The sequence below is a fragment of the Pleurodeles waltl genome, chromosome 9 (genome assembly GCF_031143425.1).
Source record: "Pleurodeles waltl isolate 20211129_DDA chromosome 9, aPleWal1.hap1.20221129, whole genome shotgun sequence".
Classification (NCBI taxonomy): domain Eukaryota; kingdom Metazoa; phylum Chordata; class Amphibia; order Caudata; family Salamandridae; genus Pleurodeles; species Pleurodeles waltl.
The window spans coordinates 366,913,130-366,939,845 of NC_090448.1; the positions used below are offsets into that span (position 1 = coordinate 366,913,130).

The 26,716-nt window shown below is 45.9% G+C and overlaps 1 protein-coding gene across 1 annotated transcript in view; it reads right to left on the reverse strand.

Moving 5' to 3' along the window:
* The window catches only part of LOC138259311 (leucine-rich repeat and fibronectin type III domain-containing protein 1-like protein), a 345,013-nt gene extending 322,429 nt beyond the window's left edge, over nucleotides 1-22,584 (reverse strand). Inside the window, exon 1 of the mRNA XM_069206935.1 lies at nucleotides 21,979-22,584. The gene's annotated coding sequence lies outside the window, so the exon portion shown is untranslated. The remainder of the gene's footprint in view (nucleotides 1-21,978) is intronic.
* Between the last annotated feature and the right edge of the window lie 4,132 nt (nucleotides 22,585-26,716).

Genomic DNA, 26,716 nt, shown 5'->3' on the forward strand with positions numbered 1-26,716 from the left:
TGGCCTGGATTGGGAGGTGCTGACCTCAGGGTGGGATACTGTGTTTAACAATAACCTACGAAACTTTCGATTTAAAAGCACCTGCTGAAAAGTTCCTTGTGTGTCCAGCTTTCAGGAAACAAATAAAATGTCAAGATTCCTCTTGTGATTAATGTTCTTGGTAGGGTGATAGATGGGAGTTTGGTCTTGTGGCAGCTTTGACTCGCCATAAAGTAGTATAGAGGGTTAATATGCCTGCTGCAAAGAACAGAACTATATTTTATGTGGATAGCTGAGTGGATTAGTAAAGTCAGCCATTACAAGCTTTAAAACAAATTAAATGTATGTGAAAGTGGGGCTATGGAGAAATGGGGGACACATTTGCTGGGTGGTAGTGAGTGAATTTGAGGAGATGGTCATGGTGTGGGAGGAGGCGCCAAAAAAGACTGTTGCACAGTGCCCCACCAGAGCTAAAGCCAGCCCTGCTGGTGAGGCAGAGGTTTTTAGGACTGGTGGGTTGTGACTGATGTGGAGTAGGTGTGCAGTGGCAGTGCGGTAGTGACTCACGTGGGAGCAGGTGTGTGGCAGTCAGTCAGGTGGGCAGTGACGGACATATGTTGGCACAGGAGGGTAGTATCTGAGGTAGGGGCAGATGGATTGTGACAGAAGTTACTAAGAAATGTGGGGGTTGAGCTGGTGGGGATGTGGGGCTAGAGGGTAGAAGGTGGGGGAGAGAATTTGGAGCAGGTGGATATTGGCAGGTTTGGCAGGTAGGGTCAGACATGTCAAGGGCAGGTGGTTAGTGAAAGAGGTTTGTGGTTTGTGGAAGGTTTCTGGAAGGTGGTCAATACATGGAGTTTAAGAGATAGTGTGGCAGTCAGGAGAGTAGTGGTAAGTTGTGTGGAGTGTGATTGGAGGAATGTGGGTAGTGATAGAGGTAGGTAAATGTGAGAAGCGCCTAAGGTTGGAGCAGGCAGGTAGGAAGCAGGTGGCTAGCAAATGAGGGGGGCAGGGGTGTGTATGGACAGGTAAAACATGAGTGTGGGGTACTGAGATGGGACCAGTGGCATAGGGGGCATAGGGGCAAGTGGATAGTGAGTGAGGTAGGGAAGGAGACTAGGGTAGGTGTCAAATTACAGTAGTAGGCATATTAATCATTGGCGGATTCACAGCTTATTCCACACTGTCTGCTTGTCACTGGAGCGAGTGCTCAGGTTTTTTATGTGACATTCAACAAATACGGGAAATCAGCATGGCCCTGGAGGAAGTGGCAGCCACTTTACCTGTTTCTGTGACTATCCTGATCCTTGTCACAGTTCCTATCCTGGTCCACAATTCTTCCACCTCTGCCCCTGATACATTCCTATGCCCAGTTACTCTCTCCAGCCATATAAACCTCTCATTCCCTGTCACACTCCGAAAACCTGGCACGCTTGCTGCCCCTGTCATACTCCTTGTCACGATCTCTGTTAGCTTCTGTGTCACCTTACCAGTCCCTGCTATTCACATAATTCCCGTCGCCTTCAACATGCTTTTCATATTACCCATTCCTGTCACTCTCCCAGTCTGTGTCACACTCCCAATCACTGCCAATTTACAGTTCCTGTCCCCCGTCCCAATCACTTGTGCCCTAAAGTTACTATAACTCACACCCTCGACAGGCAATAATTACCTCACATATTACATCACTCATGAAATGCTCTACGACATCACTGATAACATCACTGCAGCATCAGAAATGGCATAATTGATGACAACACTGTGCATGATGGGGGCCTGAGTTATAGTTACTTTAGGGCATGAGTTTTAGTTAAATGAGATTACTATAACTGGTGAATTTATGTGGTGTATTTTTTAAAACAGTATGTTTTAACTATTTAACTGACATTTCACCTAACTATATGGTCCCTTACTTTGTTTTTTTTTAGTGAAAAAAAAAAATTGATAGATAGATTATAGAATGGAAGGTCATCATCATGTGTGGAAGATGATTAAAAGTTTCAGACATCAATTATTTGACAATATCATAAATGTTTTCCGAAATCGTGATCTTTCGAACATATAGACCAGTAGGACATCCACAGAAAAATCCATTCTGGTTATAGACTTGCACCCTTCTATGCCAACATGTGTTTCGTGAAACTTCTGTTTTTTCAAGGCAATCTTACCAATACTGTTTGCGCTTATGGTATTCACCTCCCATGTGCATAAATCAAATTCTTCGTGTAGTATTCTTGACTATCTAATCATGATTCATCTTAGAACAATATTTGCTCCAATTACATTTAATAAGACATGTCCTTGGCTCGCGCAGTTCAGAGATGCAGCCTTTTGTCCTCTGTCTGTGATATATACTTACCTTTAGGAGTATTCAACCAGTCCCCTTCATTCACTGGTCTGTGGTTGTGTCATTTATATTTTTATTTGACCCGATACAGCATATAGCAGTAGGTAGTTGGTCAGCTCACTTCAGTCTTATCTCACTTCACTGTGACCATCCTGCTGTTTCGCAAGGAGCACATTCACACACAAGGTAACCTCATATACGCAAAGGCTACTATCGCAATGTGCACATTTTTAGACCAAAATATATTTTTTGCTTTTAGAGATTGTTTTTTAAAGATACGATGACAGGGGACCGGCAACTGCTCTAAAAATAAAACTTTACAAGAGCATTGAGAAAATAAACCATTGGAAAACTCAAAAGGCTGTCAGCCAATCCCATACTGATTAGCTTCCCCAATGCTCATTAGTCTGGGTATTGCAAGTAATGGGCTGGGCTTTAACACACTGCCTTCATGTGCCAGCAACATCTTGCATAAGACTCAAAAACTCAACAGATTGACCGATGTTGAAGATATTCAGAGACCTATAATAAGCAGGCAGCAATTACCATGTTTTTCGCCATTGGGAGGAAAGAGAAGGGATTAATCAAAAGAGTTAACTACTGGGAGAGGGGCAAGTACGTTTCCCCGCCTGCTGGTGCTGGAAAAGGCCTCACCCTCCGGTACTTGTCCATAATGAGAAAGGTAATCTGCAGACTATCTCAACAGAGAAAGGAGGCTGATTGAAACGCCTCGCTCCACCACAAGAGCCAGACCGCTTCAGCAAGAGCTGCCCTTTTCAATTTCCCAATCAGAAGTAGGTACGACAGTAGCTCATTTTCTTCCTCACTGCGCAAAATAATTGCATGCGCAAAGTCTACTATAATAGCGCCTACGCACCTCTTTACAGAAGAATGGGCGTCACACAAGGCACAGCAACGACCCACGTCTCACTTAGCTGTGATCAAATTCTTTTTTTAATACCTCTTCTTATTTCACAAATCTGTAAAAAATTCACAGTAGCATGTTAAGCCTATGTGTGTGTGGCACCTACTCTCATGCTTGGGGTTTAGGTGAGACACTTCTTATGTGTATAATTACAATGTTTTAAACTAGAGCATTTTGTTAGTCAGCGTCAACACAAACCCAAAGACTAGAGAGCAGGCATGTGAAGACCTCCTTGGAACTACCTTGGAGATAGGTTGTTGTGAATTTAAGGGCCACAGTGGCTGAGCATTACAGTGAATGGACTCCACAGTGGGAGTAGTTGCTAGTGATAGCCCACATTACTGGATATCAAGGAACAAGAGATTCCATACAGCAGTGTTAGGATGTGCATCTATTCTAGATTCCATGGAGATGTGCACCTGTATGTGTTCTTTGGGTCAAGTGGGTGGGCCTAGGGGTTTGCTAGATGATTCCTGAATGCAGGGTATGGAGTTATTACTACAAAACATTCATACAGTCACCCTTTGATTCAGACCAGTGTTTAATATACCGTGGTGGTTACTGGTGGTCAGCACTCTCCGCTATTTTTGGGGATCAGGACTTAAAAGACAAAAAAGAGAGAAAGGAGGAAAAGAAGCAGGGAAACAGTGACAAAGGAAGGAAACAGGAAATGTAAAAGAACCTTCAAGAGTTAGAGACAGAAAGTTGAGGATGTTGGATGAAAGAGGCAAGAGGTGGAATCGAGACAAGGGAGCCTTCATATTTGGTAACCCTGCCATTCAACAATGCCAGCAAAGGGCTCCCAAAGAAAATGGGCCTCCGCAATTAATATTATTTTTTATATAAAATAAGCGCTCATTCAGACATTGCTAAATGATGTACAGATGAAGTGTATGGCTCTGTTACTATCAGGGACCGATAGGAACTGTGTGCGGATCAGAGGTGGACTGTGAGTGGAGTCTATAAATTAAACGCAGGTTTGTTTGTGTAGTCTATGAATCATGGATGGGTCTGATGTTGCTGTCAAGACTGAGATGAGGGTCTGTGGGTGAAGGTTATAAATCAGAGGAAGCTCTGTTGGTGTGGTCTGTGCATCAAAGGCGGGTGTGCAGGTGCATTCGATGAATTAGAAGTAGATCGGGTCTGTGGGTAGAGTCTATGACTGAGAAGAGGGTCTTCTAGTGCAGTCTATGAATAAGAGAAAGATCTGCGAGTGCAGTCAATGAAACAGAGTTGAGTCTTTGGGTTCAGTTAAGTACTCATGGGGCACTACATGATGCTGAGTCTGTTTGATGTTCTGTCGGCGCAGAGTATGAATTTCAGATAGCTGGCAGTTCCACAGACTCATCTTATCACACAGTTATCTTAGGATTTTGGGGGTCCTGGGCAAGACATATTTTAGGGCCCCTGTCAGAACAACTTTTAATATTATCACACATTGTGCGCTAATTTAAGCCCACACAATGCCACACAGCACTGAATTATATGTTAAGGTTTCAGAAACAATCACAAAAAACAGTACAGCTGAAATAAGTCCCAGGCACCCAAAAATGATTAAGATGATGCTTAGTAGAGACAACAGTAACAGAAAGGGCCCCTCACAGCATGGGGACGGAGCCCAGTATTCAAAAACAAACTGAAGTTCCCCGTGGGTATTCACTCCATGATCATGCGTTCCTTGCACCAATTCTCACTTAAAACCATAACACTCAACAACCCAATAATACTCAGATCAGTACCACAATAATACTAGCATCACATAATCATAGATAATGGGTACAAAATCATTTTCTTTAATCACACGATAAACTTTATAGACAAATCGGTATAAATATTCTGCTCAAATTATTTGTGATATGATTTTAAGTGAGAATTGGTGCAAGGAACACATGATCATACAGTGAATACCCAGGGGGAACTTTGGTTTGTTACTGGGTAGAGAGACGCAGAGCCAGAGAAAAAGATAGAGAGCGTGACAGAGGTTTAGATAAACAGAACAGACAAATATCAATGAGACAAGCAGTTCATCTTCTCAAGGGCCCCTCGGAAGATGCGGGACCTGGGCAAATGCCCACTTTCTCCATGCCTTAAAACGTCCCTGCATAGTTGCTAATGAATGTTAGGCATACGTGTAATGGATGAATTTAATGCAGTTTTTGTACGAGATTGTTAGGGATTACTAGGAAAGGTGTGTGAGTGAGGGACGTCTTGTGTTGCGGGACTGGGGCTACATTCTTACGTCGACTAAACACAGAATGTTGCATGAAGTGCATTCCATTACTGCACTGTATAGCTCAAAGGCTTCTATGAATCCCATAGAGGAGAAATGACAACAGAGACGAGGAAATATTTCTATAGCTAGATCTGAGGTTTGCACGTCCTTTATTCTTTTTAAATCCCACCTGCCGAAATGTAAATATGTAAATGGGCTAAAAGAACTAAGGACCATATGTATAAAAGCATTTTCCCCTAGACACAGAATGAGGAAAACCCTGTGATACATCATGCGTTGTGTGCTTCTTTCATTTACTGGAGGTTTGCAGTTCCTGGTGCAAATGTCAGTATAGTAAATTCCTGCCATTGACTCACTGGTTAGGTCAGGTCAATAACTCAAGCATTTTTATGTTCACTGCACATTGTAAGTGCTACTACGTACCCTCTGTTGTAACTCTGTACAACGCTTTTCTTAAAAAAGGTATTTAACAACAACATAAAAGGCAATGTGTACGAGTACTAAATTGTGGCATCTTCTCGAAGTGCTGTATGCTGATATGATGTTCCATTTGAGAAATCTACACATCTAAAATCACTGTATTCCACACATGTAGTGTCTATTCGACAGAGCAGCTACAATCAGTGGGACTGAGCAGGAGGATCCTCCCCTCCAAACCTCTACCCCCAACATCTTACCAAAACAGAGAGAGCCCAATGAGGGCCAGGCGTGCCATTACTCAATCAGGCAAATGCTCATCCACCCCTGCAGACCATTAGCAATCCCAGGAAAAAGTCCCACACTTCCACAGGACCTTATTTCTAAAGTAAAACATTCACTGGCAAAACCAATTGGTCTTTCCTTGACAAGTCTGCTATGTTCAATTTCCTTATTTTGCTAACATGCAATAGATATGAAAAGTGTAAAAATAATAAAATATAAAAATGCCATTGTCTACATTTGGCGTGTATACGTTTGGGAAAAAAATAAGTGAAAAATGCTTCTTACCAAAAATAAACATAAAATATAAGTAAAAATTACCCTACCAATCCTGACAGTGAAGAATGGCTAAAGTGAGCTGACACACTGCACCATCCTATTGGCTGGGTGAAAGCAATTTGTAAATGGCATTTGAACAGACCAATGGAGGAAGGTGGCTGACCGAAAGCCCTTCTATATCTACATATAGTTGGCTGTTTTTATAAGGCTTTGTTTTATAAAACAAGAGGCTAGCAAAACATCTAAATGGGTCTCTACCCTGTCCTAAAACAAAAGTGGTGCGCTGAACAACCAAAGACTCTCATGTGATGTTTGTCAGAGGACGAGGTCACTTACTAAAACACCTACAACTCTGACTCCATCTACTTTCTTCTTGACATTTTTTGTAATGCATCCCATGCACCAAGAATCTCGAAGTTATAAAAACGGAGGCCTCAATTACCAACACAGCTACCACCCCACTACGTCACAATATGACAGCTGAAAGCCTAAACAGATTCTTGTTTTTCAGTGGACTCGTGTATTTTTACAGTCTCCCAGTCACCCCTAATGCTCTTTCGCACAGCCAGACAAGGCCATAAACTTGACCACCGAGAATGTACAATTTATGCAGGCATATACTCACCTTAGCTACTATCTGTAAAAGTAAGCTTTCGCTCGGCCAAACACTGACCCCCTATACAAACTACTGACACTAGTCTTCAAACGAGAAAGCCGCCTGGCTCTAAACTCTCTCTTTGACATCCTATCTTGACATACACAACTGCTTGTAAACAATAATCCTCCAACCATATCCTATCCACATACAAACTAACCGTGTCACCTCCAAGTTCCAATCTTTCCACCTTCTAGGCAGTGTGCACGGACACTTCCTACCACCCAACACCCATGCTATCCCCTCTCTACAGGAATTCAAAACAGTGCTGAAAGGTTACCAATTAAGACTTAAAAGACGAGAGTTATATAACTCATCTACTCTGCTGTTAATATAAACACTGAAATGCTGATATATTCCATTAGCTAGAAATACGCCAGACTTGGCTGTATGTTTGTCTACTGCACTGACCAGAATTATACAGCTCATGCAGCATACCTTAATTACTGATACATGTTAAGCATCCTCCACTGATTTGTGTGCATCAACATGCTGTATAAACTGTTTCTCGGCAAAATGTCAATGATGCTGCTGCTAAACAATTAAAAAACATAAGTACATCCTAAACACCTAAGAATGCTATATGTTCACATTTCAGAAACATCAACTCTGGGGTCGAGGTCTGCCTAGAACTTGACAAATACTCTGTATTCTTGTTTAGATTTAGGTCAGTGTAGATCAGTAAGACATGATCCATGGGCTATGGCTAGAGTCTGGGCATCAGTGAAGTCTAAAGGTAGAGAACGCCTGAAGAGGTTTCGTGAGCACGATCGAATCTTGCAATAACCCATTTCAAGCTCGAAAAGCCTGTTTTTAGAGGTTGGTCGATTTCATAATGAGGATTTATTACTGCCAAGGCGGAAATTAATATTACTTATAAAAATGTGCTTTTGTCGGCAGAATAAGACTTCTCTCTAAAACTCTTCAAATACGAGATCTGCAGCATCGGTTTCTCATCCATATCAACTGCTTCATCGGTGGCTCTGGAAGATATGGTGGATACCCATCCTTAGCAGCATGATATTTACTGGATGGGATGTGATCAAGAGAGGCCCTCAGATCCAGCACTTCATGTGGAGGAATGGTGCGAGGAGTGTCCATAACGTCAGTACATAGACCTAACAGATCAGTAAATAGGAATGGTCCTCAGACCCGGCACATGGTACGCAATGAGGTTGCTGAGAGTCTGCAAACGCAGGCACCAGTAGCAACGGGACTCAATGGAGCAGCATGGTATACTGAAACACGTACTCAGTCTTAAAGTATGGGGCATTTCAGATAAGTGGAGGGGTGAGACCTCCGTCTTAGCAACCACACAACTTAGAGGCAAGCGAGGCAACGAGTACTTCATGTTAGAGACCTCAACATTAAGGGTTAGGGCAGTCCCTGTGAGGCTGGGTAGGGAGGGAACTGAGTTCATTTCTTCTAATCTGAGGGGCATCTTATTAGCAGCAGCACTTCAGCACTTTTAGCAGCTGAGAGATGAGATACTGGACACAGGGAAGGAGACAGCAGCAGCGGGATTGATGGTCAGACGAGGAGCTGAGGATTAGGTATTGGCATGAAGACCCTTAAAGGCATCGGTAAAAGAGACAAAACCTCCATCTTAGCACTCTGAACACAAGGTGGCATTAGGGAGCTGAGACCTTCCTCGTTTCATCATGGACACTGGATATAAAGGTAAGATGGGCATCTTCTGTGAAACAAAAGGTGAAAGCTTTGGTACCTGGAAAATGGGTTAGGCAAGAGGAGGACGTATAAGGATGGATAGTTATGAGCACCTGCGACACAGAAAGATTAAACTCGGGGGGAAAGGATGGTTGAGGTTTTCTGCTACCTATGATACTGGAGAGAATAGTGGAAATTCAGAACTTGAATTCCTTTGACACTGGTCCACTTACCTGTAATATGGGAATTGCACATGGTCTGGAGCTATCCCAGGATAAAGGATATTCAAATCTTGCTACCCCAGCACCAAACACTGCAGCTACAACAAGACCTACCATGTATGTCCCCTACACCTCTGACTCAACTACATTCTAACTTATAACAACTGCTAATCTAGGATCTCAACTTTATTATATCCCAGAAACTAATACCACTGTACTCGGGATTTCCAAGCTTTGTGCATACAATTGGCAATCCCCGATTACTCAATATCTACAATATTCATACCCAAAATCACTAATCCCTATGAATAAGTTCATCAACCAGTGTTCCCCGGATTCTCTGAGTCATGCTTCGTCAGCAATTCTAACTATTCTTATCACAGGACCACAAACCTGTTAACCCAGGATCTGCAAACCAAGATACTTCAAGATCTTCATTCCTGTCTACTTGGAATCTCTAGTCACAGATAACCCACAATCTGTAACATCTGAAGTCCAAGGACATCCAACCACTGCCACCCCAGGATATCCTGCCGTGCTACCTGAGCTCTCCAATCATTGTTACCGCAGGGTCCCCACCCCCTTGTACACCAAGAATTCAAACCATTCCCTCCCCTGAATATCCAGACCTGATTCCCAATAGTTCCAACCATTGTTACAGCTGGATCTCCGTCAACTTCTGCACAGGATCTCCAAACACTGCATACCCAGACCTGATACCTTTGTTATACCACTTTGCCTGTCCCAGAACACTTGGTGCCCCTCTCAAGTGTACCCGAGGGTAAGAGAGGCACCAGCTGTGCACCGCCATCTAGCTGACCCACAGTTATCTCATTCATCAAAGGTGTTTTTGCTAGGTCCCTGCATCAGTTAAATGGTTCAGACACATTAAAAAGTTTCTTCCTTATGTGCAAGTAAACAAAGAAATGCCCACTCTGAATTGTGGGCAGTAAATATCAGCCTCAATAATACAAAAGGGAACACAGGACAAAACACGCTCTTTGTAAATACGAGATTGAACTTTTGGGCAGGCGTCACAACAGGCAACTGAAACCAATAGATACTACAGTATTAAGCACCAATAAGTAACCACTAGATGTAGGAGTCAGCTTGAATTGTCCACATCGTAGCTCATTAGAGGGCCACAAAGACTTGTTGCAGCTACTGGGTCCATTAGAAACCATGGGCAGCCAATCAACAGTTACTGGCCTTGAGCCATATCTTCTTGTGAATAGAATTCCTCAGCGTCTGGCCAGACACTGAGTCCTCACTTAGATGTGATCGATCATTTCGTACCTAAAAAGCCCTGATTCAATTACATTTGAACTTGGTGGGCAGCATTGTTGCACCCAACTTACCAACCGGAACAAATAAAGAGGGACAGGCGGTTTTGTGCCTCTTTTGCGCTCATTATTTAGCTGTCATGTTTTGTGTTCTTTTTACAGCCAGTGAAACGATGGTGGTAAAAACTAGTACAAAATATGGGCGAGCTCAGTTTGAAGAGAGCTACTAATAGGCTAAAACAAGCAGGAGCAAAAATTTTCAAGACAAAAAAGAGCGCCAACACCCTGGAACTACTCCCCTGAAAAATACAATTCTGTGTACTTTCTCTGCAAAGTCCCTACTCTCTCCAGCCTTAACTTAGAAACATTTTTTTTAAATAGCATATTAAAGGTGAAGATTCCCGTTATTGACACCGACGGCAGATAAATACTGACATCTGAATCAGTTGTGGCTCGCTGCACGATAAAGGGGCGGTGCGGTGCGCGGCGGGAGGAGGTGGAGGGACAAAAACATTTAATTTAACAAAAACAAAAAAGTACCTGCTTCGCTGCCGCACTGCTCTTCTTTCCTGGTCACTGCAGGCAGGCACAGGGCCCCAGCCTGCCCTGCAACCAATCCTAACACTGCATGAAAGCAGGGTTAGGATTGGCCGGAGCGCCCACCCAGGGCGCTCCCAGGCAGACAGGGAGCCTGTGCCTGCTCTCGCCAGCCTGGCAACACCGTGCCGGGTTGGAGAGAGCACAGTCCATATATGTGTTTGGCCAGCCTGAGACGGCCAGCCAAACACACATGCAGATGGTCTGCTAGAGTGAAGGAGGCAATGGCTTGAGACAGCCAGCCAAACACACATGCAGATGGTCTGCTAGAGTGAAGGAGGCAATGGCTTCAGTTACACCAGCGGTGGACCATCTCCCCTAGTTTGGAATCCTTGCCTGGCTGACCTGGAACCGTGTGCTGTGAAGGGAGCCACAGTGGCTCCCTTCACAGCACTGAAGGTTTGCCAAGCTAGTTCTATATTTAAAGAGTCCATTCAACAAACTTGTTTGTTGAGAGACAACAAACTTCCGATAAATACAAATGGGCTTATGCACAGGGAATTTTCTCCCTGTATATGGGGACTATAGGTAATGGCAGCCTTGCTGGACGACCGTCAATGTGACCCTGTGACAACCTTGACGGACAGTAAGGCACAGTAAACAATTATACTTGTGGAGCCAGCAGAGGCTCTGCTGGTGCAAACACAGTTCTTCCATCAACGCTAACAAGATAGGGGGACGCACTCAGTAATATTGATAACATATTTTGGACATCTCCTTCATACAGTCCCTAATTAAAACAAGAATTGGCAAAGCCAATAGGTCTCGCCTTTGCAAGAGATATTGGCTTTGCCAATGTGTTTTAGTCATGTTGTACAGCAGTGGGTCTGCTGTTCAACTTGGCTAAAAGTTAGTGGCGTGGAGTGTCAGAGAGGAATGGCGAAGAGTGGAGTAGAGTGGAGTAGCCATTAGTGCCATGTATTAGAGTGGCATAGTGTGTAATCACGTAGAGTGATATACACTGGAGTGGCATAGAGTAGACAGGACTGGGTTAAAGTGCATTGGTGTAGAGTTTTGCAGAGTATAGTGGCATAGAGTGCAGTGGCATTGAATTCAGTGGCATACAATGCAGCATCTTAGAATGCAGTGGCATAAATTAGAGAAGTGCATAGTAGCGTGCAGTGGCGCAGAGTACAAAGATGCAGAAGATAGTGGCACACCAAACAGTGGTGCAGAGTGGAAAGGCATAGAGTTGAATAATGGAGAGGGCAGTGGCGCAGAGTAGAGTCAAGAGACATAGAGTGCAGTGGTGTAGAGTGCAGAGTAGAGCCTAGTGGCATAGACTGATGTGGCATAGAGTGGCTCAAAGTACAGTAGCATAGAGTTGTGCAGAGTAGAGCATAGTGCAGTGGGGAAGAGTGGAGTAGGGCAGAATGGAGTGGGGTAGAGTTCAGTGGTAGAGAGTGAAGTGTTGCAGAGTAGAGTGTGAAAGTGTAATTGTGTATAGTGGTGTACAGTGGTGTAGAGAGCAGTGACAGAGTAAAGTGATGCAAGGTAGAGTGCAGTGGCATAGAATGCAGTGACAGAGTGAAGTTCCTACCATCTCAAGACCTCTGTGAGTCCCTGGGCTCCTACTTCCACTGCAAGATTGCAAATAATCCATGACAGCTTCAGCACCCAGGCCCCCCCCCAGCAACCACCAACACCACAGATTCACCTCCGACCAACCTCCTGCTCTCCTGAACCCCCATAAACGACAACAACACCATAAAAATCATGAACACCATCCACTCCGTTTCACCATCTGACCCCTGCCCTCACCACATCCTCAACAAAGCAAGCTCCATCATCACACCCCAACTACGGAATATCATTAAGAGCTCCTTTGAGTCCGTCACCTTCCCGGAGAGATGGTAGCACGCAGAGATGAATGCCCTCCTCAAAAAACTCAAGGCGGACCCAGAAGACCTCAAGAACTTCCGGCATATCTCCCGGCTCCCCTTCTCAGCAAAAGTAATCGAGAAGGCCGTCAACAGACAACTAACACGCTTCCTCGAGAACTGCACCCTGGACCCTTCCCAATCCGGATTCCACAGCAACCACAGTACTGAAACTGCCCTCATCGCCGCCACCGATGACATCAGAACCATACTGGACAATGGCAAAACCGCGGCCCTCATCCTCCTGTACCTCTCAGCCGTGTTATACACCATCTGCCACCACACCATACGCTAACGCCTCGCAAATGCAAGAATCCATGACAGAGCCCTGGACTGGGTCACCTCCTTTCTCACTGGCAGAACCCAGATAGTCCGCCTCCCCCTTTCTGCTCGGAGGCCACCAAAATCAGCTGCGGCATACCCCAGGGTCGTCCCTCAGCCCGACCATTTTCAACATCTACATGGCCCGCTCGCTAACACCGCCTGATCCCACAACCTCAACATCATCTCATATGCCGATGACACCCAGCTGATCCTCTCCCTCACCAAGGACTCTGCCAAGACCAATCTCCACGAAGGAATGAAGGCAACCGCCAAATGGATAAAAAACAGCTGCCTCGAACTCAATTCCGACAAGACAGAAGACCTCATCTTCGGCTCCACTCCCTCTGCATGGGATGACTCCTGGTGGCCTGCCTCTCTCGGAGTCACTCCGACTCCCACCAACCACGCACGCAACTTAGGATTCATCTTGGATTCCTCATTATTCATGACCCAGCAAGTCAACGTGATCTCCTCCTCCTGCTTCAACACCCTCTGCATGCTCCGAAAGATCTACAAATGGATCCCCACCGAAACCATAAGAACAGTCACCCAAGTCCTCGTAAGCAGCAAACTGGACTACGTCAATGCTCTCTTCAAGAACCACGGCCAAACTCCAGAAGAGGCTGCAACGCATCCAGAAAGCCTCTGCACGCCTCATCCTGGACATCCCTCGCCACTGCCACATCACAAGTCATCTGAGAGACCTGCACTAGCTTCCAGTCAACAAGAGAATCACCTTCAAACTCCTCACCCACGCGCACAAAGCACTGCACAACACTGGACCAGAATACCTCAACAGAGAGATCTCCTTCTACACCCCGACTCGGCATCTCCGCCGACATCGTCCTCGCAACTCTCCCACGTGTCCGTAGAACTACAACCGGTGGCAGATCATTCTCACACCTCACTGCCAAGACATGGAACACTCTTCCCACCCACCTGCGTCAGACCAAAGACCTCCTTACCTTCTGCAAACTTCTCAAGACCTGGCTGTTTGAGCAGTACCAGAGAGTTGTGCTGTCTGGTAGGCAACAACCTACAAACTGACCTCTTACAGTGCTTTGCAATTGTCATTCAAATGCATAAACTGTGCTTGATGGTTGCATGGCTGGTTCTGCCAAAAGGACCCCTCAAATGTTCTCGTATATTAGCTGGATCTGTTTTGAATACGGTTAATAAGGTGCACAGGATTTTTAAAGCCTAACACCAATATTTCTCCACTTGAATGCAGTACAGTTTTGAAAATATCATCACAGCTTTAGCCTGGGAACCATATTGTTTTCGAGATATGCTTTTATCATTTTATTATGTAAAATGTTTCCTCTTTAGGACATTTTCTACAATACCAGTACCCAGAGTATGCTTTGTGACAGCCTTTGCTTATAACTGGTTGGATTTCAAATCAATCTCATTTACTTGTTTTTAATTTTAAGAGTTTCCTTCATCTTCTTGTGTTTGTCCCTTCCTGGTTCATACATCCTTTACCATCCTTTGGTCTGGAGGATTTGTACCTTCCATGGCTGACATCAGGGAATTACTTTTTTAAATATTTTTAGTACTCCATGGAAGCTTAGCTCTTTCATTGCTCTCTCCCTCCAGTCTGTTAGTTCCCCATACAATCCATCTACTCTTTCCCAGCTCCACGATGCCTTTTGCTCCCTTCACCACACCCCTTCCAGGCTTTATTTGTATATTTAATTTCCCTTTTTGTTAAAATAAGTAACATATTTTTCCTAGGGCACCCTGGCCCGTGTATTGCCACACCTCTCTCCCACGGCTCTCATCTGCTGCTTCCCCCCACTTTAATTTCATTTTACTTTATTTTTTTATTGCATAACCTAACTTTTTTCCAAGATCCCAAACCGCTACACACTGCTGCCCACTCAATTACTTATTTTCTTTTTCCATTCATGTGCAATTTTTTTGTTATTTAATTTATATATGAAATGCCATCCACAATCCTCCAATACAAAACAATCCTAAAAACAAGAAAGATAGATGGTGCACTTGTGCGTCACAATGGTGGCATGTTTTTATGTCACAATGAAGGAACACACACTGGTGGCAATCTTGGAATGCTTTTTGTTTGACAGCTTCCATCCCAAAATGGCCACTCAAGGATGCTCAAACTTCATGATGCACATGTGGTCAACTTATAGTTAGTGGTGGACGGTGAGCTCAGTCTGTTCTTGTGCTGTGTGGCCCATAACTGGGCTACAGTGCACACTCGGACCAAAAGCTGGAGCTGCTGCAAGCTGTTGCTGAGGGGCTGCACCTGCCCCAGCTCCGGATCCAGACCTCCCTCCTTTCACTGTTGTCAGCAGCCTGGGAGCAAGGGGCAGAGGAGGCAGAGAGCCATGCCGCTGGCAACAGGGACCTGGGCCCGGACCCAGGTAAGACCCTTGTTTCGCTTTCTCTTCTATGGGCACATGGGGGCCGGCACTGGGAGTGAACAGTATTTGCATATGAGGGGGGTCTGTGCTTGTTAAAAAGGAAGCTTGCAATCATAGCTCCACTTGAAAAGATCCTGTCTCCCCAGAGTCCCTGGGAACGGAAGTGGTGTTATAGAGTTCGGTGCTGAGGCCAGCAGTGAGAGCTGGATACCGGAGAGAATCAGCTGCTGAGTGGTAGTCTGGCAGCCCCCTCCAGATAGAGATGTGTGTGGCCTGAGAGTATGCCTTAGAGCCCAGTGGCAAGCAAAGCTAGGCACTTTGTGAAATACGAGGCTGCTTGTGGTGAGCTGGTTTGCTGCTGCTAGCAGTGCTTAATTTGTAAATAAAAAGGTGTGGGTGCCCAAAACCGTCCTCTTAGACACGCAGCTGCTGCAATTAAATATGCAACCACTGAATACTGAGGCAGCTAATCCTGAAGCCGTCTTGGGCCTCTTTATTCAATGTACAGCCACTCCCTGTCCCTTCAGCTCACCCTTGCAGCTTTCTGCTTTCTCCTTTTATGAAGCTTTTCTGTTTTTCTCCTTATCTGTCTTTCCCATATGTGTCTTTTGCTCGCAGTAAATGCTTGAGGCAAAAAAATGAGTGCCGGCCCTTGAGAATAAGTGCTGGTGCTCTGCACCGGAAACAACAAGCACAAATTAAACACTGGCTGATCATGCTGGATCCTAAAGAAAGGGTGATCTGAGGCTGTGTGTAAGTGCAGATGAAGTGATTGCAAGGCTGGTGCAAGACAAGGGGTGTGCTTGGCCCTCTGTAACAAGTATGTGAAGGAGGGTAGTTGGTGAAGGGAAGTGTGCAGGTGTGAGAGCAGCAGGCTCCAAGCTGGTGGGGAGTGTCAGCACAAGAGGCCTGAAACTACAGCTTTTGCTGCCTACAGCATACCATTGGCCTGAATGAGCCCGATCTCGAAAGCAACTAAGCAGGGTTGGGCTGCCCAATCCTGCTTACAGCTTCCGAGATCAGGCGCATTCAGGCCAGGGTGGTAAGGTAGATGACACTCTGCTGCATGCAGAACTCAGCGGAATTCCACTGAGTTTTTAGCCAACTCCGTGGAATTATGCGGAGTAGAACTCAATGCGCTACGCCCCCCCACTTTAAATGAGTTTTATGAAACAAAAAGCATTCCACAGCGGCCTCCTCTGATGTCTACAGATCGTTAATACACTGACAGTCATTTTGACTTTTCTAACAATGCTTCACAAAGTCAATAGGTGGAATCTTGCTTTATAAATGTGAGACCTACTGCCTTTGTCAGTGCTTATTTTCAGAAAGCAGGCCCATCCAGGTGTACCAGGATAAAATGTGCCTTTCGGGAGCAGTTTGTGATCAAAAGGCATGGCTCCAGCCAGACGTGGGAGAACTCTATGGGATGGATGTGGTCTGAGCAGTAATCGGCTGCTGCTAAGTATGTGGTTCTCATCTCCTAGGGAAACTGGTCACATGACTGTGACTGTCTAGTCAGGATATTCAGGGACAGCTTCCATGGTCTATGGAGTTTATAACTGAGAGCGTAAAAGAATTTGTGATTGAGAGGAGTATGATAAGCCTCTTGCATACATAGATGGCTTTAGAAACAGACCTCCTTTACTCATTGTGAAATTCCCCTACATGCATGTGGTCCGTAGAGTATGCACTTCTTACAAGCGGCCAACCATGTCTTCTTGGGAGGTACACATCACAGCCCACTTCTTCCTGTAGCCATTTCTTGGGAGGCCGCTGAGGTTTATGTCTGGGTACTCTCTGTCAATGCCACAGGCTCCATGGATGGGTCAAAGCAGAGGTGACCCACCAGAAAAGAAGACAATCTACTTTAAGTGGAGTTGTACCCTGAGATTAGGGACCAGATCATCTATATACCAACGAGACACGTTTTGTAGCCCAGAAGAGATGGGCATAGTATGCCGACCTGTCTTTGTTGAATCAACAAAGACCAATTGGTGTTCCCCATTTTAGAGCAGGGAAGAGTGGGCATGTGGGTGTCAGAAAAGTTGTGGGCTGAGGTTGCATTCCTGGATCTAGGCCTCTCCATCCAGGGAACAATCAAGATGGAAGATTGAATGTGCCAAAGTGGCCAGATAAATCCCTTACACCAATGATCCTTTGAGTATTTATTCGTACTCATATATGCGACAGTTCTCCATAGTGGGCCTTGGTTTTTAGTCAGATGTCCTCTTACATTTTAAGCGGGGTCGCCATTCATTGTAACCAAAGGGAGCAATGAAAAGAAGTACCACTGAAAGGACACTCCTACAAATATGTCAGAAGGTGCACTAGTTTCATTGGCTCCACCTATCTCTGAGAACACGTGGATGAGCAACAAACACCAAGTATGTAAAAGTAATTATAATTCCCAGGCGCTAGGAGATGTGGCCTAACGGCTAGAACTGCGGGCTCTAAAACTGGGGAAACAGGTTTAAGCGCCTGCTGGCTCATCATCATGTTATTCTAGCCATATCACTTAATCTCTCCTTGCAAAGTAAGCAGGTGCTTATGCAAAATGACCTTGTGCCATGCTCGTGCTATACAAAACGGCAAAAATAAACAGCTACAAACCTTGAAACATTATGTATAGAGGGTTATGCTACACACAATGAGCGACTGTGTGCAGAGGAAAACATACTGAATGAAACCAATGACAGCACAAGCTAATTGTATGAGTCACACACCGACTACAGTCTCTTGAACTGCTATTACACCCCCACCCCATCTCTCGAGGGAGGCCTCGAATCCCATGGAATAGGACTCCTTGCTTCAATTACTCTTTGGCCCCACCCAAGAGGGAACCATGACCCCTAGCTTCAAATACACCTACACCCCCCTCTCAAGTGCGAGGCTTCGGAACATATAGTATATGTCCCATAGCTGTCATTAGATCAGCATCCCATCCCAGGCTCGAGGCCTCGGCACACACAGGATATGAACCATAATTTCAACAACATGTACTTCATTTACGGTGCCAAGCCTTAGCACGCACAGAATATGTCCCCTAGCTATCATTACACCTGCAGCTCATTCCAAGTGCGAGGCCTCAACACAGAATATTGGCCCAGCTAACATTACACCTGCACCTCATTCCAAGTGTTTAGACTCAGAACAGAATATGTCTCCCACCAATCATTACATCTGCAGCTCATTCCAAGTGTGAGGCTTCAGCACAGAATACCCCTAAGCTACAACAAACATTACCCCCTCACAGGAACTCTGCAACAACCTGAAAACTTATTTCACAACAACATCTACAGAAACTTTAGACATCAGCCCCATTTCACCGACACCGACAGCAACACATTGACCCCACTACCACCATAGATATCCTACTAAGCCAGCTTGCCCCACAGGACACTGCCTCCATCATGAACTTTGTCCACTCAGGGGCCCCAACAACAATGCCCTCACCACATCTTCAGCCTAGGCAAAGCCAGAATCAGTCATGTACTCATCGCCTTGTTCATCACCTCAATTGCCACGTTCACCGAGGACTGGAAACACCCAGAAGTCAACGCCCTACTACATAAACCGTATTCAAACCCCAGTGAACTCAACAACTACTGATCAATCTCCCTGCTCCAGTTACCAACTAAAGTATTAGAAAAAGCCATCAACCAAGACTCTCCACACATTTGGAGTGGAACCTCCTAATCGACTCCTCCCAACATGAATTCCACAGCAACCACAACACCAAGACAGCCCTCATCACGACTACCAACATCCGAGCCATACTCGACTAGGGAGACACTGCAGCTCTGATCCTCGTAGATTTTTCAGCAGCCTTCGATATGGTCTTCCACCATACACTCATCGCAAGGGTGCACAACATGAGCCTGCAAGGAGCACTCTCAGATGGATCACCTCTTTTCTTACCAGAAGAACGCAAGATGTTGCCTCCCCCTTCACTTCCGAACCCAAGAAAATCATCTGTGGAGATCGCAAAGGATCCTTGCTTAGCCCCACCCTCTTCAACACTTATACGACACCTCTGGCTAGCATCACCAAAACCCACAGACTCAACATCATATCCTACACCGACGACACACAACTCATCCTCTTCCTCTCAGAAGACACCACCAACACCAACTCCACAACTGCATGATAGACGTCAGCAACCGGATGAAGGAAAATTGCCTGAAGCACAACCCAGACAAAACTGAGGTGCTGATCTTTGGAAATAAAAGCTCCCCATGGCATGACTCCTGGTGGCCCTTTTAACTCGTACCTACTGTTACCCCCATTGACCAAGGAAGGAACCTAGGCATCGTTTCAGAAAACAAGCTAACCATGATGACTCAGGTCAACTCTATCTCACCCTCCTGTTTCTTCATCCTACGAATGCTTCATAAGAAATTCAAATGGCTAGCCTAAAGATTAAGTTGCGCCATAACCCAGACCCTCATCTCCAGCTGACTGGACTACAGCAACACACTCTTCTCAGGGATAGCAGCTCACCTCCTATGACCACTACAAACCATACAGGACGCTGCAGAAGACTCATCCTGGATCTCCCTAGAGTAACCTATTTCACCTCCTACCTCAGGGAACTCAGTGGTTCCCTTTACAGAAAAGATGCTGTGCAATCTCCTGATCCATGCATATGAGTCCCTACACAACTGCAGGTCTGCTTACATGAACCGCCTGAACTTTCATCAGCCCACCAGACACCTCTGCTTCCCTTTCTCTAACCCTCTACCGCATCCAACGTAGGAGATGCAGAGGTCTCTCTCCTACCTAGCAGCGAAGACATAGAACAAGCTACTCTTTCATTTCCCAGATCTCCTCATCTTCTATAGAGTTCCAAAAGTCCCTGAAGACCTGGCTATTTCGATAATTAAATGGACCTTGCCAGCACCTGGATACCCTTACAAGTGAGAAGAAGTGCTCTACATATCTACTGATTGATTGAAAGAGTATGCCCCCTAGCTATCATTACACCTGCACCTCATTCCAAGTGTGAGGCCTTAGCACAGAATATTTCCCCCAGCTATCAGTATACTAGTACCTCATTCCAAACGTGGAGACTCAGCACAGAAAATGTCCCCCAGCTATCATTATAACAGCAACCCATTCCAAGCGGAAGGCCTCAGCACAGAATATGTCTCCTATCATTACACCTGCACTGCATTAACAATTAGGTCCCCAGCTTTCAGTAATGACTCAGTGAGCGGGTCCCCAGATTCCAGTAATGATACAGTGGGGGGTCCACAGAAGTCAATAGGTTGTGAACCACAGGCCTTGCTGTCATACCCTCACCCCATCCCAAGTGTGGAGACTCAACACAGAAAATGTCCCCTAGCTATCATTACACTTGCACCCTACTCCAAGTTTGGAGACTTAAAACACAATATGCCCCCTATCTACCATTACACCTGCACCCCATTCCAGGTGTGGAGACTCAGCACAGAGTATTTGTATTTACCATTTCACACGCATCCCCTCTGAGGCACAAGGCCCCAGCAGGCCTAGAAGGTGCCCCACAGCGACCTTTACACCTGCATCTCACTGGGAGAATGATGGGTGACTCAGCACGTTCAGTGGGGCTGTCGCTAAAGTGTGGCTTCAGTGTGTTTCTTAAATCTCTTGTTCGGGGCGCTGGTGTGGAGTGTCACATTGGAAACACTGGGCGATTAAAAGCCGTGTCCTATACTTCTCTTCAAACCTTTCCTCTATGAATTCTCAGTTTTCGCTTTAGTCATCACTCGTCTTCCAGCAATAACTAACTCCCCCACCCCCAAAAAAATACATTTCCTTCAATCTTTCCGTGCTTCCTCTTTATCAGCGCCTGACTCTCTCCTCCACCTCCTTCCACTCATCCATCCATCTGTGCTTCTTCGCCGCTTGTTCGCACCCCTCCCTCCCGTAGGCTCTCCCCTCTATCTCCGTCACTCTCGGCACATCACTGTCATCTATATGTCACCCTCTCTCTACACCTGCCGCTTACCCTCTCCCCATTCTTTATTCCCCCTCCTCCTCTCTTTCTCCCGTGTGCATTCCTCACGCTAACTCTTCGTTGATTCTTTATTTTACGTCATTCACTATCTGTATCGTTGCATCAATTCCTTTTCAATAAAGCGAGCATCTGTACTTCATTCCTTGAGCTCCCACCTTATTTCATCGTTCATAGTATCCCCCCCCCCTTTCTTCCCCTCTCTCTCTCGCTTTTTTCCTCGTTTTATTGTTAACTCTACTCAAGATGTTCATTAAATTTCCCCCCTCTCTTCGTGCGCCTCTTTTCTCATTCTTTCCCGCCCATCTCCTCTCTCTCTTTCCTTCTTGTGTGTGGGTCTTCTCGTCCCTTTCCTTCCCCGTGCCTACCACTTTGCTTTTCCCCAGCCCCTCCATGGCTATCCCCCGCTCTCCCGTACAGACGCCGTCATCTGCGGCTGCCCTGCCCTTCGCAGATATACAGAGCGCTGAAGTGACAGAGAGGCGGGTGCACTGTACCTGCGTTAGGACGTCCCGGATGTTTTCACAGTTCACATTGCTGCCGGCCCCTCAGACTGCGCTGTATTAGGCGCCGCCATCCTTTCCATCCGCCCTCGCCCAGGGGCCGGATCAGGTGCTCACTGACAGGTACCCGGCTCAGACTTAAATCCTTGGCTAGGCGGGACATCCAGCCTCATCTCCTCCCAACGGGGCCAAACCCTCCTCGTGCTCTCACCTCATAGCGGCTCCGCTCTGGCAAAGAACCAGCCCTTTGCAAGGGACCCTTTCTGCGGCAGAACCGTTCATTTTCTGGGGCGCGAAGGAGTCATGTCAGGATCCAGCGATGCTTTTTTGTCACGACTTCCATTTGTAGCCAAGAATGAATGAACGCACGAATAAAGAAGAGAGTTTATTTAGAGATGGATCGCGTATAGGTGCTCCCTGAGGCTGCGAGATCACACGGGTTTGCTTTAGTGCTGATCTCCAACCCTGCCTCCTCTCCGGGGGTGTTTCCACACACCTACACCGGCGGAGTTCGGAAAATGCAAATAGGAAGTCTTATGACTGCATGGGGAACAGGCTTAGATAAACAGAGCCCACATTGAGGATGGGAGGGAAACGGTGAATTAGGGAGGTAAGTGCAAAAAACACAGGTATACGAAGGTAGCAGGGGAGGGGGCTGTGGAGGCAGGTGCCAGCGAGAAGCAAAGAGGTGCAGTGTCCCAGAAGAGTAAGATGCCAGTAGCTACAGACAGTTAGGGGCAAGGGAGGGGTCTGGAAAGAGTGTTGAAGGGGAATATGTGTGTTTCACCAGGTAGCGTGAAGTACAATGAATTTTGGGGAGATCCGCAGAGAAGAAAACGAACGAATGCCTATGGGGGTATAAGGAGAAGCGCCAAGAGGCCCTGAGGGGTAGTGCGTGCTAAATAAATACAATTAGCCAATCAAGAATGTCTCACATGCGTCTCCTTAGAGGCAAGGAAGGACTCCATTTAGGATGAAAGAGAGTGAGGGACAAGGAGTGGCTCCGGCATGGTCTAGAAAGACATTTGGGGAGAGAGTCAGGTGCAACGAAGAATTTCAGCAAGGTCTAGAGAGAGTGTGGAGAAGGAGGCGAGACTCCAACATAGCTTTTTTTTTGTTTGTTTTTTAACGATTAAGGGACTGAGAGACACCGGCGGGTGTCAACATAGAGAGGGGCAACGGGCGGTTGGACTCGTAGGATCCCAAGGCGCGAGGAGGAGAAGGGCCTCTGCTAGTTCAAGTAAGAGGCACGGAGGGTCAATTGGTGCAAGAGTCAAAGGGGACGCCTGGATGGTCGAATGTGAATGAGGACAAGGCGGGGGTTCTGTTTACAAGAATGGGCTCAAGATGGGCCGAGTGAGAGTGACGGACAAAGAGGGTCTGCAACACACAGTAGAAAGCGAGAGGCCGGAAGGTTCCACCTTGCCAGTTCCCTCTGGTCCGTCATTCACACTTGTAACCACAGTGTAGGCTCCACCATCATTCCCTGGGGTAAATCCGAAGCCCTGGCGCGTGCGCAGGTCCCCGGGTCCTCTGTCCGCGTGTTGTCAGGCAGTACAGAGGTCGTGGGTCAGCACGTGCAGCTTTTCAAGGGTCAAACGGGGGCGCGGGTACTGTTGGTAGCCGAACCCGTCACGTGCAAACATAAAAACAGCTGGCTGTATAGCTCAGCGAGATAACGCCGTCGCGAGAGATACCTGTTTTTTTAATCATCCCCGCGTGCTGCTTGAGTTTAAGTCTTGGTTAGGCAAACTCATTTGTTTCTCCTTCAGAGGTCGGTAAAATGAGGTTTATTGAGCCGGGTGAAAATAACTGCCATAAATTTAAAGCATTAATTCGCAATCCTGTTTGTCGCGCATTGTAGATGAAAGACTCTGCTATTAGAAGGAGCTCATGGGCGTTAATAAAACATACAGCGAAGGGCAAAGGTTTCTTGGTGCATCCATTCTACCCAGATGAAGGTGGCACCTCGAGGGTCTCCTGACAGGTGTGGGAATCGTTCTGTCCTTTAACAATCTGAAGTCGGAACAACGTCTTCCAAAAAGTTCCCCTATATCCTGAGGGCGCCAGGAACCCCTCAGCTGAAAACCTCGTTTGAACCGCACACAAGGATGGTGTACCAAGCCAAATTTAATGAACGAGGGCGGGTTGCGGATTCCGGTGCATTTCTGAAAGGCGAGAGCATCACACGGACTCCAAAGAAGCAGGATAGGCGTGTCCGCGCCCCCTAGAGATGGGGCTGGAGGGTAAACCCTTCTGGGAGGGGATAAGAATGGTGGCAGTGCCCACCGCTCCGGCTGGGTCCTCGTCGAGCTCCCCTGTTCCGCTCCAGTACAGTTAGCAGCCTGGGTCAGACAGACAAGGGGAGGCTGCTGTGCTCAGGCGCCCGGTGCTGAAGGAGAAGGTGGGCGGGGCTGCTGCTCTTTGTGCATGCATATTCATGAGAGCCACAAGCATCAGCTGGCCCCACTCTTAAAGCTGTAGCTGGGCTTGCGTTGTTCAGCAGCCTGGCACTGGGGACAGTTCGGCCATATTGTGGGAGGTTGACTTCTAATGCGCCTAGTAGGAGGGAATTCCTACAGACCCGCACACACGCACGTAGGGTGGGGGGAAAAAAGGACAGCTCCAGCCAATGCAGTCTGGCAACCGTCACGTTTATTACAGTACCTGGACCCTAACATGTTCTCCAGCTTTAGTCCCATTTTTGACTCATAATTGTATTTTTAGACTTTTGTAATTTCTTGTATGTGGACCCCTTGACACACTTTCCCAGCGCCCAATTGAAAGTTAGCAGAGGGCAGTTTTCGGCAGGGATGCTGCACACAACTGCAAAGGGCGTGGTGCTATGTCACCCGTACTGCTCTCTGTCTATCTGGGCGTTTTAAACCAACAGCACTTTTCATTCTGGGGATGTTAAGTCAATTTGAAATAGCAAGAACACCAGGGCTTTAAGTGGGATGGAACAGTGGCATGTCTCTGAAAGCGGCGGGGCCTATGTAAGTAAGGCATGGCACAAAATGAATTTCTTTGATTTCTCTAGTGTGCACTAGTGTGCACCACCACAGCTATTTTGGTTCCTCTCTGCGCTTCCTGTTATTGCATCCGGATGTGCAACACAACAAATGATATACCCCTAAAACCAGTCAGGACTTTTGGCTTTGTCAATGGTGGTTAGTTGTTCAAGATAAAATAGTAATATTGATTTTGTTGTAAATAATACATTTTACATTCTGAAATCGTAAGGCTGTGAATTAAATCATAGTGAGGTCTGTGGAAGGGGCAATGGTCTTCAGAGTGTCACAATCACTACTGTTATCTCGTTTTAGAAATACACCCCCCTTTTTTCTCCACATCTCTTTCATTCATCTGAATAGATTAACCTCACCTCTTTCCTATTTAGCACTGCACTTCCTCCCATCTCTTTCATTTCCCCACCCCCCAAACACATAAAGCACCCACTCACTGCTTGTCAGTATTGGGACATCTGTGTACGTACTTCAGAAACATTTGCACAGAATCACAACTGTAACTCAGATACATGACCATTGCTCTGCACTTTGTACAGAGAGGTTAAGGATTGGATGGCCAGGTATTCCGAACACCTTTATGATCCACTGAAAGGCGTTATGAGAAACTTGCACCATCTTCAGCCTCAACTCAAGAGCTATCAATCGTAGCCCTTTATAATCACCTGGAGGTGACTTAGATCAAAATATGTACTATACAAGAGTAATATGCTACACACAAAAAATACAATAACACACCATTTTGGAAACAGCTAACACTCTCAAGGAATACACAATTAGGGAAACCATGAAATATAAACAGGAGCTAAATCTCTATCATGGATTACCTTCACTTTACATTTATTGTTCAAAAATAGATCTGAGTTGTTGCTTTTAAAGGTAAGGATATGAACATAGGGCCCAACAGGGGCCTGTTTCAATGTCCTTTTTTCATTGCTACCTGATCTGAGAGCCAGATAGATCTGGCCCACTTAAAGCCTTGGGGAACCCCAAAGTTGCAAGTTCTAAAAGTTGAGGTACTGTTGGATTACAAAGTCAAAACTGTCATAAAAAACTACAGAGCACAGTGGAGAATCAGACAAGCATAGGCAAATGTACACTTTATAGATCATCTTCTACCAAAGCCTTGAAAACTATGCAAAACAGCACAGAAATTTAAGTGAGATGAAACAAGTGTGTTGGAGGTCTCTAATAGGAGTGTGGGCAGTGTAAGTAAGAGTGTGACATATGCATGTAAGTAATATTTCTGAGATTTCCATAGTTGTCACCCAGTCAGTATTTTTTGTGCCTCACTGAACTTTCTGTTTTTGAATCCAGAAATACAACACAGAAACAGACATACACTTAAACCAGTCACAACTATTGGCTTTGTCAATGGCTATTTGCTGTAATTTGTGAACAACTGCTTTATACACTCTGCAGAGAAGCCAAGGATTGGTATCCGTGTTCTCTGAACACGTTTTGACCCACTGACAGGCACTGTGAGAAACTCACACCACCTTCAGCCTCAACTCCTCAGCTTTCTATTGTGGACCATTAAAAACACTTGGAGGCTACTCGGTTCAAAGTATGCATTATACAAGTGTAATATGTTAAATAAAAAAAGTTAAGAAACTCAACATACTGGAAGTAGCTAAAAGTCTTAGGGAATGCACGATTAAGCAAACAATGTGAATTATAATATTACAATCAGGAATGAAGTCGCT